Source organism: Eptatretus burgeri, chromosome 1, assembly GCF_056783735.1.
Source record: "Eptatretus burgeri isolate ZD-2024b chromosome 1, Ebu_testis_v1, whole genome shotgun sequence".
In the NCBI taxonomy this organism is placed as follows: domain Eukaryota; kingdom Metazoa; phylum Chordata; class Myxini; order Myxiniformes; family Myxinidae; genus Eptatretus; species Eptatretus burgeri.
In genome coordinates this window covers 157,271,961-157,289,975 of record NC_140961.1, presented here as the reverse complement: position 1 = coordinate 157,289,975, position 18,015 = coordinate 157,271,961, and the positions used below count along the sequence as shown (strand labels likewise).

Here is an 18,015-nt window from a genome sequence, read left to right as displayed (position 1 = left end):
ATATTGTGGATAAGTATAATGACACGATTCACACGTCAACAAATATGAAACCATCAGAAACATTTCCAAAATTAAAACATGAAAAAGAGATTAATGTCAGAAAACCCAAGTTCAACGTTGGTGATATCGTAAGAATATATAGGTGGAAATCTCATTTTGAAAAGGGTTATACTAAACGATGGACGAACAAATTTTTTTAAATTGTTGATGTAATAGATACGGTTCCTTGGACTTATAAGATATATGATTTGGAAGGCGAAGAGATTTTAGGTTCATTTTATTCACAGGAATTACAAAAGACAAAACTAAGCAGATAATACCCATGGGAGCAATGGGTTGTCCCTTCACTCCCTCCTACTATACACCGTTGTGGACACTCGAGGGCCAAGTCCGAGGTGTATAACAGTATATAATGTGTGTCAAGGGGGGACGTTCTTAGATCTGTGAACCCCAAACACAGAATCCTCAACTGAATAGTTGAGGCTTAACTTTTGTTTGTTGGTGTGTGTGTGTGTGTGTGTGTGTGTGTGTGTGTGTGTGTGTGTGTGTGTGTGTGTGTGTGTGTGCAATGGGAGCAATGGGTTGGCACTTCACTCCCTCCTACTATACACCATTGTGGACACTCGAAGGCAAAGTCCGAGGTGTATAACAGTATATAATGTGTGTGCAATGGGAGCAATGGGTTGGCGCTTCACTCCCTCCTACTATACACCGTTGTGGACACTCGAGGGCCAAGTCCGAGGTGTATAACAGTATATAATGTGTGTGCAATGGTAGCAATGGGTTGGCGCTTCACTCCCTCCTACTATACACCATTGTGGACACTCGAGGGCCAAGTCCGAGGTGTATAACAGTATATAATGTGTGTCAAGGGGTGGACATTCTTAGATCTGTGAAGCCCAAACACAGAATCCTCAACTGAATAGTCAAGGCTTAACTTTGTTTGTTGATGTGTGTGTGTATGTATGTGTGTATGTATGTGTGTATGTGTGTATGTATGTATGTATGTATGTATGTATGTATGTATGTATGTATGTGTGTGTGTGTGTCTGTTTGTGTGTGTGTGTGTGTCTGTTTGTGTGTGTGTGTGTGTGTGTGTGTGTGTGTGTGTGTGTGTGTGTGTGTGTGTGTGTGTGTGTGTGTGTGTCCCAACCCTCACATTCAAAATCTCAACCCCAACTCACATTCAAAATCTCAACCCCAACTCAATCGTCGCCCAACACAATGTCTTTTTCAAAATGAGATTTCCACCCATATATATATATTTTTTACGTTTTTTTTTTTCTCTTCTTCCAATTCTGTCTTTTAAGGCTTTTAGGTTTGATGACGTAGAAAGGGGGAGTAAGCCTGCACTTTCTTCCCAGAACGAACAATGTATATTTTTTATGTTTTTTTTTCTCTTCTTCCAATTCTGTCTTTTAAGGCTTTCAGGTTTGATGACGTAGAAAGAGGAAGTAAGAACTTTCTTGATAGGTTTAGATCCCAAAGAGTGGTAGCATTTCAAGTCTCCAAAATAAACCCAACTTTCCAAGTCTCCAAGGTATAACCACATTCCTGTTGAGTTTCCAAGATATGTATCACATTGTGAGTTATCAAGCCAGAACCCACATTTCAAGTCTCCAAAAATATAACCATCTATCCAACACTCCAAGGTAGAATCACAATTTCCAGAAATATAGTGGGTTTCAGCGATAGATCTTACATAGTATAATTGTGGATCATCAAGGAAATCTCCATTTTTCCAATTTTGATGGGTTTCAGTGATAGATCTCACATAGTATAACTGTGGATCATCAAGGAAAACTCCATTTTTCAAAATGTCTGAAAATTGTGAGTCTCCAAGATAAAACTTGTATTCTGGCTCATCAAGGTATAACTTGTTCAGGGGGTATTGTCTTGATAACTCACAATGAGTACTATTGTTGTAAAACTCTTTTTCAGGACTTTGCTGGTCTCCAAGGTATAACTCTTTGGTTGGATCATCAAGGACGAACTCGTTCTGTGGGTCTTGGTCGCTCATAAGGTCTTCAACCAAGCCAACAATTTCACCCCAAGTTGTAGCAAAAGCAGTATTTTCATTTCATATTTCAGATACAATTTCCTGTGAGAGAAAATAATAATGCATTAATCAAGTGATTTAATTATTAAATGAGTATGCTTCAATTAAAGTTTGAAAATAGGAAAATAAAAATCTTACCTCAACAGATAAGAGGTTTGAATCCAGTTCATCAACTTGAAGGTTTAGTTCCATACAAGTCGGAGAGTTCCAAGGAACCCCAAAGTCAACCCACTCAAGGTCTTGCTCGTTCTTTGGGTCTTGGTCGCTCATAAGGTCTTCAACCAAGCCAACAATTTCACCCCAAGTTGTGGCAAAAGCAGTATTTTCATTTCGTATTTCAGATACAATTTCCTGTGAGGGAAAATAATAATGTATTAATTAAGTTATTTAATTATTAAATGAGTCGATGTTGAAAAGGAACTAAAAATAGGAAAATAAAATCTTACCTCAATGGATAAGAGGTTTGAATCCAGTTCATCAACTTGAAGGTTTAGTTCCATACAAGTCGTCAATCTCCAGGCAAGCACACAGCACACCATCACCAGCAAAAAAATGTTTAAAATGGAGCCTGGGCTTGAGGCTTTTATAGGGAAAGACTGGTGGGTGTGGTTTCCTTTGGAAATTCCCTGTGCAAGCCCACGCAGGCCTTCTTTGGGCAATTTTTCAAAACCATAACATGCTGCAATTCTCTTGTGATTTCTTTGTGAGTCAGAGATGAACTGGAAATGATGTAAGAGTAGGTGGGGCTTAGCAAAAGTAGGCGGGGCTTAGGAAAAGTGGGCGTGGCTTATGAAAATACCTCATGAAAAGTGGGCGGGGCTTAACAAAAGTTGGCGAGGCTCAAAGAAAAGTGGGCGGGGCTTATAAAAAAAACCCACAGAAAAGTGGGCGGGGCTTAGAGGTAAGTGGGCGTGGCTTATGTAATACCTCGTGAAAGTGGGCGGGGCTTAAAGAAAAGTGGGCAGGGCTTTAAAAAATTCCATTTGAAAGTGGGCGGGGGTGAACAAAAAATAACCTGTGGCTCAGGAGGTGGTCAAACAAGAGCATTAAGAGAAGTTTATCATTTCGTAATGGCACAAAAGGGGTATCTTAAAAAATATAAAGAATCTAATGTTTTGTTTTTAAATATTTTAGATGGGGATTATTGTGCAAAGAAAATTAAACTATTGAAGGAATTTGAGAATGAACAAATCTTTGTAGGTTCAATGAGTGAGCTAAACAATATGCATCGGTTATTTGAAAAAGAGTGTCCCGAGGCTTAGACGTTTCAGATATTTCTTTAGAATCACCTTTTACAAATCACATTACCACTTTACTACTTGAACAAATCTTTATCTTATTGCATGGGTTACTTGAAAAAAAAAGTGTCCCCAGGTTAAAAGGGGAGACGAATAAATATACCTTGGGATAAAAAGGGTGTTTATTTGTTGGGGAAAAAAATATGAATCGCTGAAAATCCCCCATTCATTTACATGGGGAAAAGTGAGCCAGAATCAGTATATTCACCCTACTACTGAGGAATGTGATATGGCAGGTTTATTAGCCCCCATTGGACTTAGTCCAAAAGGGGGACTTATGTATTTGGTCTCAATTTTTGTGTGCGTGCGTGTGTCCGCAACCATATCTCGGACATGTATGGTCCAAATTTTATCTATACTTGGCACAAAGACAACACATGATGGTATATCAAATCTCCTCATTTTGTTTCTCGTTGTAATGAAACATGGCCAAATGGCAGCCATTTTAGTTGTAAAAATAAGAAAACCGGTATTGAACACATCTTCAACCATCACCTGGACATGCATTTACCGGTCATGTTCAAACTTGGCACACAAACATTGAATAATCGCTTCCATAAGCACGTCATTTATTTTCGAGATAAGTTTCAAGATGCCTGTCTGGTGGCCATTTTGTAAAGTAAATGTGTCCCCAACCATTTCTCAGATATACATGGTCTGATTTTATTCAATCTTAGCAGAAGCACAGTACATGACGGCATACACGTTGATCTCAGTTTATTTTGTGACCTGATCAAAGATAGCCAAATCCTAGGCTGGTGGCCATTTTAGTTGTAAATAAATGTGGGTTTGCCCTTTAACTCCAAACAGCAAAATGACTGAAACAATGGCAGATTTGACATTTTATGTATTTTTTCCTTGTTAAACAGTTATTTTGCTTCAACTTTTACATAAGAACAGTCAGGAGAATTGCCAATAACATTGCCAATAGCAATAGCCATAGAAAGAGTTCATCACAGGGCTAGTACATTGATCCCAGGCCTTGCTAGACTCAGCGCAGAAGAGCGGCTGAAGGAGACAAGGCTTTATACACCAGAAAGGAGGTGGTTACGAGGTGATATGATACAGATATTTAAGATAATGAAGGGTATAGACAAAATAAGTGCAGAAAATTATTTAGCAGTGCAGACAGTGATAGGACCAGGGGCCACAGCCTGAAATTAAACAAGAGGAGAGTTAAGATGGTAGTAAGGCAGAGGTCTTTTACTCAGAGAGTAGTTAATGCATGGAATGGTCTCCCTGGAAAGGTAGTGGCAGCAAAAACAGTTGATAAGTTTAAATCGGAATTGGATAAGTACCTGGAAGGATTGGAGATAGAGGGGTATAGGGAGATTGGCAAGAAGTTGTTTGTGGGTGATCTTATCAAGGGGTGTTGTGTGGTTGATGTGTGTATTGTGTGTTTTTACCTAAGACCATTTACACCCTTGCACACTCCCTTGGAAAAAAAAAATACAAAAAAAAAAAAACACAAAAAAAAAGTTAAAAGAAAATTGAATTTTTTTCTTTTCATCTCATGTTGATGTGGTGCAGGCGTGATGGGCTGAATGGCCTCCACCGGCATCTACTTTCCTTGAATTCCTTGCGTCCCACAGTTGACAGTGCATGCCAGAGCAAAATTCTACCCTGAAGTCCAAGGAACTGTCCGTAGAACTCCAAGATATAATTGTGAGGAGGCAAAGATCTGGGTAAGCGTATAAAACAATTTTTGAGTGTTGAAAGTTCCCAAGACCACAGTGAGCTTCAGAGGACAAAAGACCTTTGACAGTGGTGAAGATTTATGTTCCAACAGGACAATGACCCCAAGCATTCAGCCAAAGCAACTGTGGAATGGCTTCAGAACAAGAATGTGGACTTCCTTGAGAGGCACAGCCAAAATGCAGACTTGAATTCCATTGAGAATCTATGGAAACATTAGGAAAAGTAAAGAATATGGAACTACCCAAACTCTTCCTAGAGATGGCTGTCCTACCAAACTGAGCAACTGGGTAAGAATGTCTTTTGTCAGAAAGGTGACTAAGAACATAATGACCATGCTGAAAGAACTACAGAGTTTCTTGGCTGAGAAGGGAGAACCTGCCGGGAGGCCAACAGTTTCTGCAGCACTTCACAAATGTAGGCTTTCTGGGAGGGAGAGTGGCCAGATGGAAGACAATCATGAGAAAAAGGCACATACCAGCATGCCTGGGGTTTCCAAAAAGGCACGTGAAAGACTAAGAGCATGCGGCAAAATATACTGTCATGTGATGAGGCAAAAATTGAACTCTTGGGCCTGAACTCAAAGCGCTACATCTGGCAAAAACCAAGCACAACTCATCACCGATCTAACACCATCCTGACCATGAAGCATGGTGGTGGCAGCATCATGCTATGGGGATGCTTTTTAGCGGCAGGGACTGGGAGACTTGTAAGGCTTGGGGAACAATTAATGAAGCCAAATAGAGGCAAATACTTGAGCAGAACCTGCTTCAGAGGACAAAAGACCTTTGACAGTGGCGAAGATTTATGTTCCAACAGGACAATGACCCCAAGCATTCAGCCAAAGCAACTGTGGAATGGCTTCAGAACAAGAATGTGGACTTCCTTGAGAGGCACAGCCAAAATGCAGACTTGAATTCCATTGAGAATCTATGGAAACTTTTGAGGATTTCTGTTCACTGACACCATCCATCCAACTTGACAGAGCTTGATAAAATCTGCAAGGAAGAATGGGGAAAATCCCCAAATCCAAATGTGCAAAGCTGATCCAGACATACCCAAGAATACTCAAAGCTGTAATTGCTGCCAAAGGCACTTCTACAAAGTATTGACTCATGGCATTGATTACTTTTTGAAGCAAGACATTTTAGCATTTCATTCTTGGTTAATTTGTAAAACATTCTGAAAACTTGTTTTCACTTTCATTATGGCACATGTTGTGTGGAAGGGTGACAAAAATTCTTTTTTAATCCATTATAAATTCAGGCTGTAACAACAAAATTTGACAAAGGTGGAGTACGAATTGTTTATGAAGGCACTGTGTGGATGTGTGCATGTATGTATATACAGTGCTTATGGAAAGTCAACACCTCCTTTCAAAATTTTCACCTTTTGTTGCCTTAAAGCCTGGAATTAAATTGTATTAAATCGGACTTGTTCCACCTGCATTTACACATCATAACCAAAAACTAAGTTAAAAACAAACTCTGCAAATTTCAAAAAAAAAATTAAAAATACAAAACGAGAATATCTTGGTTGGATAAGTGTCCAACCCCCATCTTCCCCCAACCCCCCTCTTCCCCACACCCTCCCCATATAATAGCAAATGCAAATTAGCTCAGGTGTAATCATTCACATTCAAAATCACACACACCAAGTTAATTGGCCTCCACCTGTGCTAAATTAGAGTGATTGTAATAATTTCAGAAAAAAAAATCAGTTGTTCCTCTTGTTTTCCTCCGCTGGGTAGTGCATTTCACAGCAAAAACTCAACTATCAGCACCAATAACCTTCCAAAAGATCTCTGGAATAAAGTTGTAGAAAGGACCCGATCAGTGGATGGGTATAAAAATGTTTCAAAGGTCTTGAATATCCCTTGGAGAACAGTTAAGGCAATCATTAAGAAGGGGAAGACATATGGTACCACCAAGACCCTGTCTCGATCAGGCAATCCCTCAAAACTGGATGAATAAGTAAGGAGGAGACTGATCAGACAGACCACCGAGAGGCCAATAACAACTTCTAAAGAGCCGCATGCTTTATGGCAAAGATGGTCACTGTGTGCATGTGACAACCATATCCCCATACTCCACAAGTCTGGCCTGTACGGTAGAGTGGCAAAAAGGGAGGCATTACTCAAAAAAAACCACCTTGAGTCCCATTTGAGTTATGCCAAAAAGCACTCTAGAGATTCTGAAGCCAAGTGGAAAAACGTTTTGTGGTCTGATGAATCCAAGAAGGAACCTTTTGGCCAAAATGCAAAATGTTACATTTGGTGCAAACCCAACACAGCACATCACTCAAAGAACACCATCTGCACTGTGAAGCATGGTGGTGGCAGTATCACAATTTGGGGATGTTTCTCGTCCACAGGGACTGAGGCACTTGTCAGGATAGAAGGGAAAATGGATGGAGTAAAATGGAGAAAAATCCGACAGGAAAACCTGCTGCTCTCTACAAGAAAGTTGGAATTGGGACAGAAGTTCACCTTTCAGCATGACAATGACATGAAGCACACAGCAAAAACTACACTGGAGTGGCTTAGGAATGATAAGGACAAATGTGTCCAAGAGCAGCGTCCTAAAGGTTTTGTCGGCTAAAAAAATAAATAAATAAATAAATAAAAACAACAACAACAACAACAACTTCCGATTTTTCGGCACGTGCTTTAATTAAGCCAATAGCGAAACCCGCCATAATATATTTACGTATTTACGATATATCGTGTATTTACGAAATAAATAATGTATTTACGAAATTACAATACGATAAATGGAATAATCTTTAAATAGTAACGTGAACTTTTCGAAACTTTAAAGCAAATGTCCGAATATATTTAAAAGTTCATGATAGACGCTCTCAAAAGTCACCGTCTATGTGAGGATGTGTACATGTGCTCAGTATTTAAGGAGATCCAGATCTTGTATACACAAGAGCTGAGTCCGAGAGATTAAGGTTTTGACTTCAGAAGAAGAAGAAGAAAAAGAAGAAGAAGAAGAAGAAGAAGAAGAAGAAGAAGAAGAAGAAGAACGCCGAGCTCACGATGAGCAGCGTTCGCTTCGCGAGAAGCTGCTAAAAATATGAAAAATCACTCATAGAGTGACAACTTGGTGAAACAGAATGTCACTCCGTAGATAACATACCTCCGCCAGGCTGAATAGTTTACATTTTGTATCCCACTGATGTGTCGGATTTGATTCCGGACCTTAACCAAAATCGAATTGGCTTGTTCTTGTCAGCTCACCTCTTTCAACTCTTTTTGTCACAAATCATCCACAATTTTTAGACAAAACATGCCATACATAGTTTTTGGCCCATTCTCTCAATGGTGAAGAATAACCTGAAAAATTCTCGAATCCGGAGTCAGATCTTCACCAAAATCAAAGCAATTAGTCCTTATCAAACTCCCAACCTATCCACCAATTTTCATTCAAATCTGTCCACAACTTTTTGAGATATTATGCAATATAGTTTTTAGCTCCATTTCTCTTTGGTGAAGAATCAGTTATAAATTAAATAATTCTCATATCCAGATCTGAATTTGTATCTTCACCAATATTGAATCAATTCTTCTGAGTAGGACTCCCAACCTGTCCACCAAGTTTCGTGTGAATCCTTCCATAACATTTTGAGATATTGTGCTATATATCGTTTTGGCCCCCTCTCTCAATGGTGAAGAATCATCCGAAAAATTCTCCAATCCAGATCTGGATTCAGCTCTTCACCAAGACCAAAAATTTAGTCCTTGTTGCACACTAAACCTGACTATAAAATTTCATCCAAATCCATCTTCAACTTTTTGAGATATCATGTGATAGTGTTTTTAGCCCCATCTCTCAATGGTGAAGAATCAGTAAAAATAAAATAAACAAAAATTCCTGTGTCCAGATATCATTTTGAATCTTCACCAAAATTGAACCATTTCTTCCTAGTGGCAGACCCAGCCTATCCACCAAGTTCCGTGCGAATCCATCGATAACCTTTTGAGATATTGTGCTATATATCATTTTTGGCCCGATCTCTTAATAGTGAAGAATCACTTAAAATATTCTGGATTCGGATCTTCACCAAAATTTAGTCATTGGACAGTTTCAAAAGGGCCTACACACAAAAAAACAAAAAAAATTCAAAACGATTGCTTTAAAACTGTGGCAAAAATCATATGACAAACAGATAAACAAGATGAGCCTGACACATGAAAAATAAATGAACCAAATTTGACCTCAAAATAATTGCTGGTTGACTTCAATTAGCAAATATGCAATTCTTACAAAAAAAACAACTTGTCAAAATCACGAATCACTGCTCACCTTCACTCTTTCATTCCTCTTTTTCCCCACCTTTGGAATAAACTCCCACACTCTCTTCAATCTCATTCTTCTCTCCAGGCATTCAAAACAGCTGTTTTTGAACAGCTGTTTTGACACACCACCCTTTATCTACCCCATCCAAAACCTTGATATTTTCTACCCACGGTAATCCACCCCAACCACACATACTTCAACTTCCCTGCTTTCCTTCCTAAAAGTCCCTGTGGTGTCCATATTGTATACCCCGTGTTCCCCGCCCCATCCCTCTCCCTTCCACAGATCTCCTAATGTCTCTGTTCACCACTGTTTTATCCTTCCCTCTCCTGCCTCTCTTGTCTACTGCCCCTCTTGTTGTGTGATGTGTGTTCGCTCTCATACGGAGCCTCGACAATGTTTACAAAAAAGAAAACTCTTCAAATTACAAGTCAAACGGATGAAAAATGACAATTTTAGAATCTTGGCCTATGTTGTCGTTTGGCCTATGTTGACCTCGAAAATAATTGGTGGCTGAATTCAGTGTCCTGATATACAAGTCCTCTTCAAATTTCAAGTCAATGAGAGGAAAACTGAGAATTTTAGAAATACCACCTTAGTTGTTTACCTTGGGCCTATTTTGACCGTTTGGTTGATTTTATCCTCAAACATAATTAGTAGGTTGAATTCAGTGACCTGAAATATAAATCACCTTCAAATTTCAAATCAATTGGATGAAAGTTGAGGATTTTAGAAATCTCACCTAAGTTGTTGACCTTTGGCCGATGTTGACCTTTTGACCACAAAAACAATAGGCTTCCTCCTTATGTCAAGCTCTCTCAAGTGGTGAAGAGTCGTGAAGATCGGTTTAAAACTGTGACCTGTATGTGACAAACAGCCAGACAGAATAATAAAATTGACTGACAAATATACTTGAAAAATCTTCCATTTTGCAAAGTAACAGACAGACAGATAGATAGACAGACAGACAGACAGACAAACAAACAGACAGACAGACAAACGCTACATACCAATATACTTGAGGAAAAAAAAATTCAATTTTTTTTTGTAAAGTAATAAATGTCCTTGAATGACCGTTTTGTACAGAAGAATGGGCAAATATTGTTCAATCTCTGTTTTAGAAAGTTGGTTGAGACCAAGCCAACAGACTCGCAGTTGAAATTGTTGTCAATGATGCTTCCACGAAATATTAACTCACGGGGGTGGACACTTATCCGACCAACATATTCACGTTTTGTATTTTTAATTACTTTTCTGAAATTGTGGAATTTGTTTTTCACTTGGAAGTTGTGGGTTATGATGTGTAAGTGAAGGTGAAAAAGTTTGATTTCATGCAATTTAATTCCAGGCTAAAAGGCAACATAAGAGGAAAATTTTGGAAATGGGGTGCAGACTTTTCATAGGCACTGTACGTATATGAAAAGGAAAGGCAAGGTCTGTCCGTCCATCCGTCAGTCAGTCAGGCAGCCAGTGAAGCCATGAAGCTGTGTGAATATATGCCTCTGAATCACACACTGTCTGAATGTTAGTTGTACCCTGATCTCATACAGGTGCATCTATTCATTAGGTACTTTTGGAATGTACCTATCGACCCTTTGGATTGCTGAGTCCCTTTTGACCAGTGAAGACCCTTTGAGACCCCCAAGATCCTTTAGTGCCAAAAGACCCCAAAGACCCAAAACACCCAAAAGACACCGAAGAACCAAAAGACACAAAATACCCCGAAGACGCAAGGGACCACAGAGACGCAAAGACTCCAAAGACGCAAAGGACCCCAAAGATGCGAATAACCCTGAGGACCCAAAAGACACTGAGGAACCAAACGACCCCAAAGACTCAGATGACGCTGAAGACCCAAAAGACCCAGAAGACACAAAATACCCCAAAGATCCTGAAGACTAAAAAGTCCTCAAGGACACAAAATACCAAACAGACACAAAAGACAAGGATGACCAAAAAAATACCCAAAAGACCTCAAGGACCCCAAAGACATGGAAGATCCAAATGACTCAGATGACCAAAGAAACCCAAGAGACCCTGAATACCCCTGAAATACCCCAATGATTCAAAAGACTCTGAGGACCCAAAATACACTGACCCCCAAAGACCCTTTTTATCTTCAAGACCCTTCAGATCCATTTTACATTTCAGAACATTTCAACACTTTAGACACCTTTAGATCCTTTCACCCTTTATACCTTTTATACCCTTTTGACCCCGACTACCCTTCGACCTCAAAACTGCTTAAGTATCTTTTGACCCCTCAGACCTTAAAATTTTTTATCCCCCTTTCACCCTTCAGAAAAATTAGACAGATTAGACCCTTGACCATTCAGAGCTTAAGACCATTTGGATCTTTTATAATACAAATAAATTACAAATAAATTTGCATAAATAATTATCTGTATTATGCTTGGTGTTAATTATAGCACATGAAATCTGTGAAATAAATATCTGTGACAACGTGTGGAGAGGTAAGTGTAGTGAGCCGATCCATGCTAGTAGACTTACTGGATATATAGACTAGCGTGAATTGGCTCGCAACGCTCAACTCTCCACATGTCATTGCGGAGATTGACATAACAGACTTGCTGTGTTAGCATGTGTTGGAGAAAATTGAAACCTCGATCAAGTTACACCAGTAACAGTGAGAGTTGAATCATTTAATAACACATACACATACAAGTATTCTATGAATATCATCAAGTTACAGCGCGTGCGCTGTATACAATTGCACCGAGTTTGAAATGTCCCCAGCGTCGTCTACCACGTCTCCGGTGAGTCCGGTGTCCCCCCGTCCCCCACACCCCCCCTCCCCCACGTGCGTCAAGACAGCCATTGACGGCCGTCCGGTAGATGCAGTGTGTAACCTCAACGGAAATGGTGACAATTGACGGAAATACCCGAGTATTTCAATGGAAATTTGTGAAAATAATGCGTTATATATGTGAAAACCATTTAATTTATTGCTTTACGGAAAAAAAAAACCGAAGAAACGCTCCCCTCATGTACGATTGAATGAACGAAAGACGTCATTTCCGTCCACTATGGCATTTCGCGCCGAACGCAGAAAGCTAAGTTCTTATTTTTTTATGGGATTAGAAAAAGGCATGTCAGTTCTGTATCATGGAGCACCTTCCTGCAACCACTTATGCAAAGGAAGGAGGTACCAGTGAACTAGCAGGAACCTAAGCTCCTGGCTCAACCAAAATAACGTGAAGGAAAAGAGATTTTTGTGAATCCAGGTGTTGCAGTACATTTTCCATTAAAAACCTATGGTTGAGCATTTATAGTATTCGCAGCTGTTGGGCATTACTGATTTCAAGAATCTTGATTAAAAGTTGGGTTTGGGGCATCTTCGTGCACCTCCTTTTCAAATGATCAAATTCACCACAACTATAACATATGAGAGGCTCTGTGGTGGCATACCAGGCATAAGAATGCCCTATTGTTTTGAAGGGAAGTACTTAGTTAAATGATGTGACACCTGTTTCAACTTACGATAATATCCTGCAAAACGATGTGATACGTCTTTATTTGTAAATTTTTCCACAAAATGGTACAAACAAACTATATTTTTTAGATTTCTCTGCATTTTTTTCATATTTGAGAAGTAGGGAAATTTTTGAAATCAAAATTTTATTAGCAGCGGTATGTAGAGGAGGAAGCAGACCTTAAATGAGAGGATAAAGGAAAAGCCCATGCTGTAAAAAAACACAAAATCAAAAAATCAAATCAAATCAAGCAACCAACAGAATTTCAGAAACAAAGAAAATAATGCCTCCAGCACCTTTGGTGCGGAGGTATAACAAGTTTTTAGTTTGTAAGCAAAGTTGCGTGAATATTATAGATGCCTGCAATCTCACAGATTGCAACAATAAAATCTTCTATGTCGACCACCGATGGAAGAATACAAACTAACCCATGATTCTGGTCGATTTTTTCAAATGAATCAGAACACTTGATTGGGAATTACTCCACGGGAGCAGGGATAAGGTAATATTGTTGTTAGTATGGCAAGAAGCAAGAAATATATAAAGTACTATAAATGAAAACATGTAAAAAATAAAATAACTAGAGTAATTCGACTGCGCTCAGTCGACTGATATGCATCCGCTCTCCCGCACAAACACTTGAGTATTGACATATTTGACGCTTGACCTTTATCATATCTGACCCAAAATCTAATCAGTTAATTGCCCTGTCTAACTTTACCGTTGTACCAAGTTTGATGAAATTCTGTCCAATATTTCTTGAGTTACGGCGTAAACAGTAAAATTTCAGAGTTTGACCTTGACCTTTGACTCTTGACCTTTTGTCACATCTGGTCAAAAATCTAATCACTTAATTGCCCTGTCTTACTTTACCTTTTTCCCAAGTTTGATGAAATTCAACAATTTGCTTCTAGAGTTATAGCGTAAACGAAAATCCGGACGGACGAACGGACGGAGAAACGGATGGACGGACGGATGGACGGACAACCCGAAACATAATGCCTCCGGCACCCTTGGTGCGGAGGCATACAAAGATATGAAAAGTCATAACCCTCATTGTTTTAGTAATTTTGATGTACGGTTTTTGTTAAAGGGCCAGCCCATATTTATGTGCAATTAAAATGGCCACGAGTCTTCCATTTGGCCATCTTTGATCAGATCGCAAAACAAAGTTATGTGCAAGTGTATGCCATCGTGTACTGTGCTTCTGCCACGATTGAACTAAATTGGACCACGCATCTCGGAGAAAAGGTTTGGGACACACTTAAGTAGCAAAATGGCCACCAGTCAACCATCTTGGAACTGATCTCAAAAACAAATCAAAAGCTTATGTTCGCCAACATTCCTTATTCCTGAGCCAAATTTGAGCAACATCGGTAAATGCGTGTCCGAGAAATGGTTGGGAACGTGTTCGATATTGGGTTTTTTACAACTAAAATATCCACCAGTCGGCCATCTTGGATCTGATCTCGAAAAAAAATTACATGCCTATGTAAGCTATCATTTTTTTTTTTACCTGTGTGCCCAGTTTTAACAAAATGGGTAAATGCTTGTTCGAAAAATGGTTGAAGACGTGTTCGACACGTTATTTTTTTAAAACTAAAATTCCCGACAGTCAGCGATGTTTAATCCCATCACAAAACCAAATGAAGGGCAAATGCACACCACCATGAGTTGTCTTTCTGCCAAGTCTAAATAAAATTGGTCAACACATATCCGAGATATGGTTGCGGACGCATGCATGCACGGACACAAAAATCGAGACCAAATCCATAAGCCCCGGATTTGGAGTAAGTCCAACGAGGGCTAAGAATATCTCTGTGTTTTGTCGCACAGGAAAAGGGGAGAAAATAAGTGAAAAGGAACACAATAACATTGCTTTGGCAGTGTGGAAAAGGGGATGGGAGAAAATGGTGATAACAAGAACAGCTCGGCACGACACTGATGTAACACACACACACACACACACACACACACACACACACACACACACACACACACACACACACACACACACACACACACACACACACACACACACACACACACACACACACACAAACACACACACACACACACACACACACACACACAGATAGTCATCTGGGCATCCTTCTTCCTCGAGGTTTCAATCCTTTCAGCGCAAAACCTCTCCGAACAGCAGATCCGCAACCTTAGTCTCAGATCAACATCAGCAGATCAGTCGATCCACAACCTCAGTTGTCCATGCAGTCATTCACCCAATCATTTTCACAAATATACACAATAATAAAATAAATACATGAGAAACATATAAATATTTAAGGAAGAGTAGAGTGGATTTTCAACTATAAGATAATGACAAATCAGCGACGATAAAGATAACACACACAAACACACAAAGATAAGGAGATGGAGAAAGATGCAGACAGACACTCGTGGAGTTTGAAATACTTGTGGATGATGAAGGTTGCATGTAAGAAACAATTAAGTGGAGAGGGTGGTGGTGCAGTTGCAAACAAGTAAATTTTCTATTTTGTTTTATGGAAGATTAATCTCAAGTACTATGAGAAATAACACAAGGTCAAGGTTGTTACAAAAATGTGATTTAGAAATATTCCATGAAAACGTGATTTGTTTGTAAACGTACCTGTGAAACATAGAATGGACCAATTAAATGACCAACAACAACAGAGAAGGAGGAACTTGCACTCCCTATAATAGCTCTTGGATGACAAATATTTTCTTGCATTTGTATCACCTCTGAAGCAATGAAATTTACTGTCGTTTTGACTTCTTTGTGAGTATTAAAACAGGTATGGTAAATCATGTATCCAAGAGTTACATTAGGAAGTAATAAATTGTTGTTGTTAATTTCTTCAATCGCAAATATCATCGCCATAATGTAGCGAAATTCTCTGATTTTGAAACTGATGGCAGAAAATACTTCAATCATTGAATACATTATTGCATATTGATTGTTTTCATCACATTTATCTAATTTGATAAAAATTATGTTTCCTCTATGTTCCCTACAACTTTCAATTAAGGGGACTATGGCTTTGCTCTTCGTCTATCCATCCATTGGTCTGTCCTTCCCACCTGTGGTTTTCTGATTTCTTTACCCATTCCCTTCAACATATTCATCTCAAACTTGGGACATGGCTTCATGATAATAAGTTAGAGAACAAGTTCAAGTTTCAGGGCACTGTCAATTTTTCAGAGTTATGCCCTTTTTAGACTAAGAAAATATCACATATTATACATTGGTCAGTATTCAGCTACCCTTACTCCACCGCTCTACTCTACACGTGTTGGCTGCACAGGTGTCCTGAATCTAGCCCGACAAGATCATGCACCACAATTGCTTGAAGCAGCACAGATCGGCAGGCCTCAGGCCTGGGTGTTAGTCCATGGCCCACTTCAATTGCAATGATTCCAGGTATAAAACCTCAATGTATTTTACTGGATATGCACATTAGCCATATGCATGTTTTTGCTTCATTTATGCACATCGGGTTATTTTTATGATGAAACTAGACAACCCGTGAACCCGTTGGGTTCACGTTGTGACAACGGTTGATGAAAAAAAAAACAGACATAAAATTTTAATATTATTTCGTCGTCAAACTTGAACTTGAAGAAAATTTGAGCATTTACCTCAGGAGTCATCGTTCAACAAAGCACGCATTTAATGACAACATTCTTGGTTGATCTCCCATCCTTCAGGAATACTTTGACATTTTCCTTCATCTTTCCTCGGCTAAGAGCCACATACAGTTGTCCATGCTGAAATACCGGTTTCTCGAGGTATATCAACACATTCTCCATGGTTTGTCCTTGCGCTTTAAGGATCGTCATACCAAAACTTAACTGAATCGTGAATTGATTTTTTAATAATTTTTTTGGTTGCCAGATTTGAACGAAACTTGATATTGCACGTCAATGTGAAAAAAAAAAAACGGAGAAAAGAAAGTCGAAGAAATTATTGTGCGTAATATTCTTAACACAATTTAATTTATTAATGAACATGGAAGTATTAGATTGAAATGGAAATATTTATTTTATGCTTAAAAATAAATTGTTCTTTGTCTACACTAAATGTTTGAGATTTTAAAATAAATCATTTCAAGAAAAAAAAAAAAAAAGATAGCTCCAGCGAACCATACCACTGAGGCTGTTTGCATTGTTCAAATTCTCCTGAAGAGTACTTGACTGAATCGGGAATTGATTATTTAATAATGTTTTCGTTCCCCGATTTGAACGAAACTTGATACTGCACACCGCAGAAGAATGGTGAGTAATGTGGCACTAAAAATTTTTCGCCATCTTGTACCATTTTGGCTGTATTTCGGGAACATACATACACACATATATATTTATATACATCCATACAAGATGAAAGTTTTAGTAAAATATGAGACGACCAATGAGCCCGTTGGGTTCCCGTTGTGACAGCGGTTGATAAAAAAAATCATTAAAAAAAAGATAGCTCCAGCCAACTATACCGCTGAGGTTTTTTGCATTGATCAAATAATCCCGAAGAATACTTGACTGAATTGGGAATCGATTTAAAAAAAAAAAATTTCGTTGCCCAATTTGAACTAAAGTTGATATTGCGCGTCAATCTGAAGAAAAAACTGAGAAAAGAAAGTGGAAGAAATGATTGTGCGTAATCTAAACACAATTTTATTTATTAATGAACAGGGATGTATTAGATCAAAATGGCAATGTTTATTTTATGCTTAAAAATAAATTGTTGTTTGTCTATACTAAATGTTTGAGATTTTTAAATAAATCATTGAAAGAAAAAAAAGAAATTGCTCCAGTGAACTATACCACTGAGGTTGTTTGCATTGATCAAATTCTCCCGAAGAGTACTTGACTGAATCGGGAATTGATTTTTTAATTAATTTTTTTCATTGCCCGATTTGAACGAAACCTGATACTGCATACTGCAGGAAAATAGTGAGTAAGGTTTGCCGAAAATTTTTGCGCTATCGTGTACAGATTTGGCTGTATTTCGGGAACATACATACATACATACACACACATACAACATAAGAGTTTTTGTAATATATAGAAGATAGGCAAAGCCAAGAAACAAACGGAACATGGTTGTTAGAGTTTCTTCTTCTTCTTTAGTGTTGGTTCCGTTATCTGTTTGAGCATGCATTAAAGCAAAG

The 18,015-nt window shown here is 38.7% G+C and overlaps 1 protein-coding gene and 1 long non-coding RNA gene across 2 annotated transcripts in view; one reads left to right on the top strand and one right to left on the bottom strand.

Moving 5' to 3' along the window:
- The window catches only part of LOC147035837 (extracellular calcium-sensing receptor-like), a 111,387-nt gene that overhangs the window by 20,495 nt on the left and 72,877 nt on the right, over nt 1-18,015 (bottom strand). The gene's annotated exons all lie outside the window — the stretch shown is intronic.
- The window catches only part of LOC147035838 (uncharacterized), a 2,333-nt gene continuing 2,090 nt past the window's right edge, over nt 17,773-18,015 (top strand). Inside the window, exon 1 of the long non-coding RNA XR_015049007.1 lies at nt 17,773-17,801. This is a non-coding gene — a long non-coding RNA (uncharacterized LOC147035838). The remainder of the gene's footprint in view (nt 17,802-18,015) is intronic.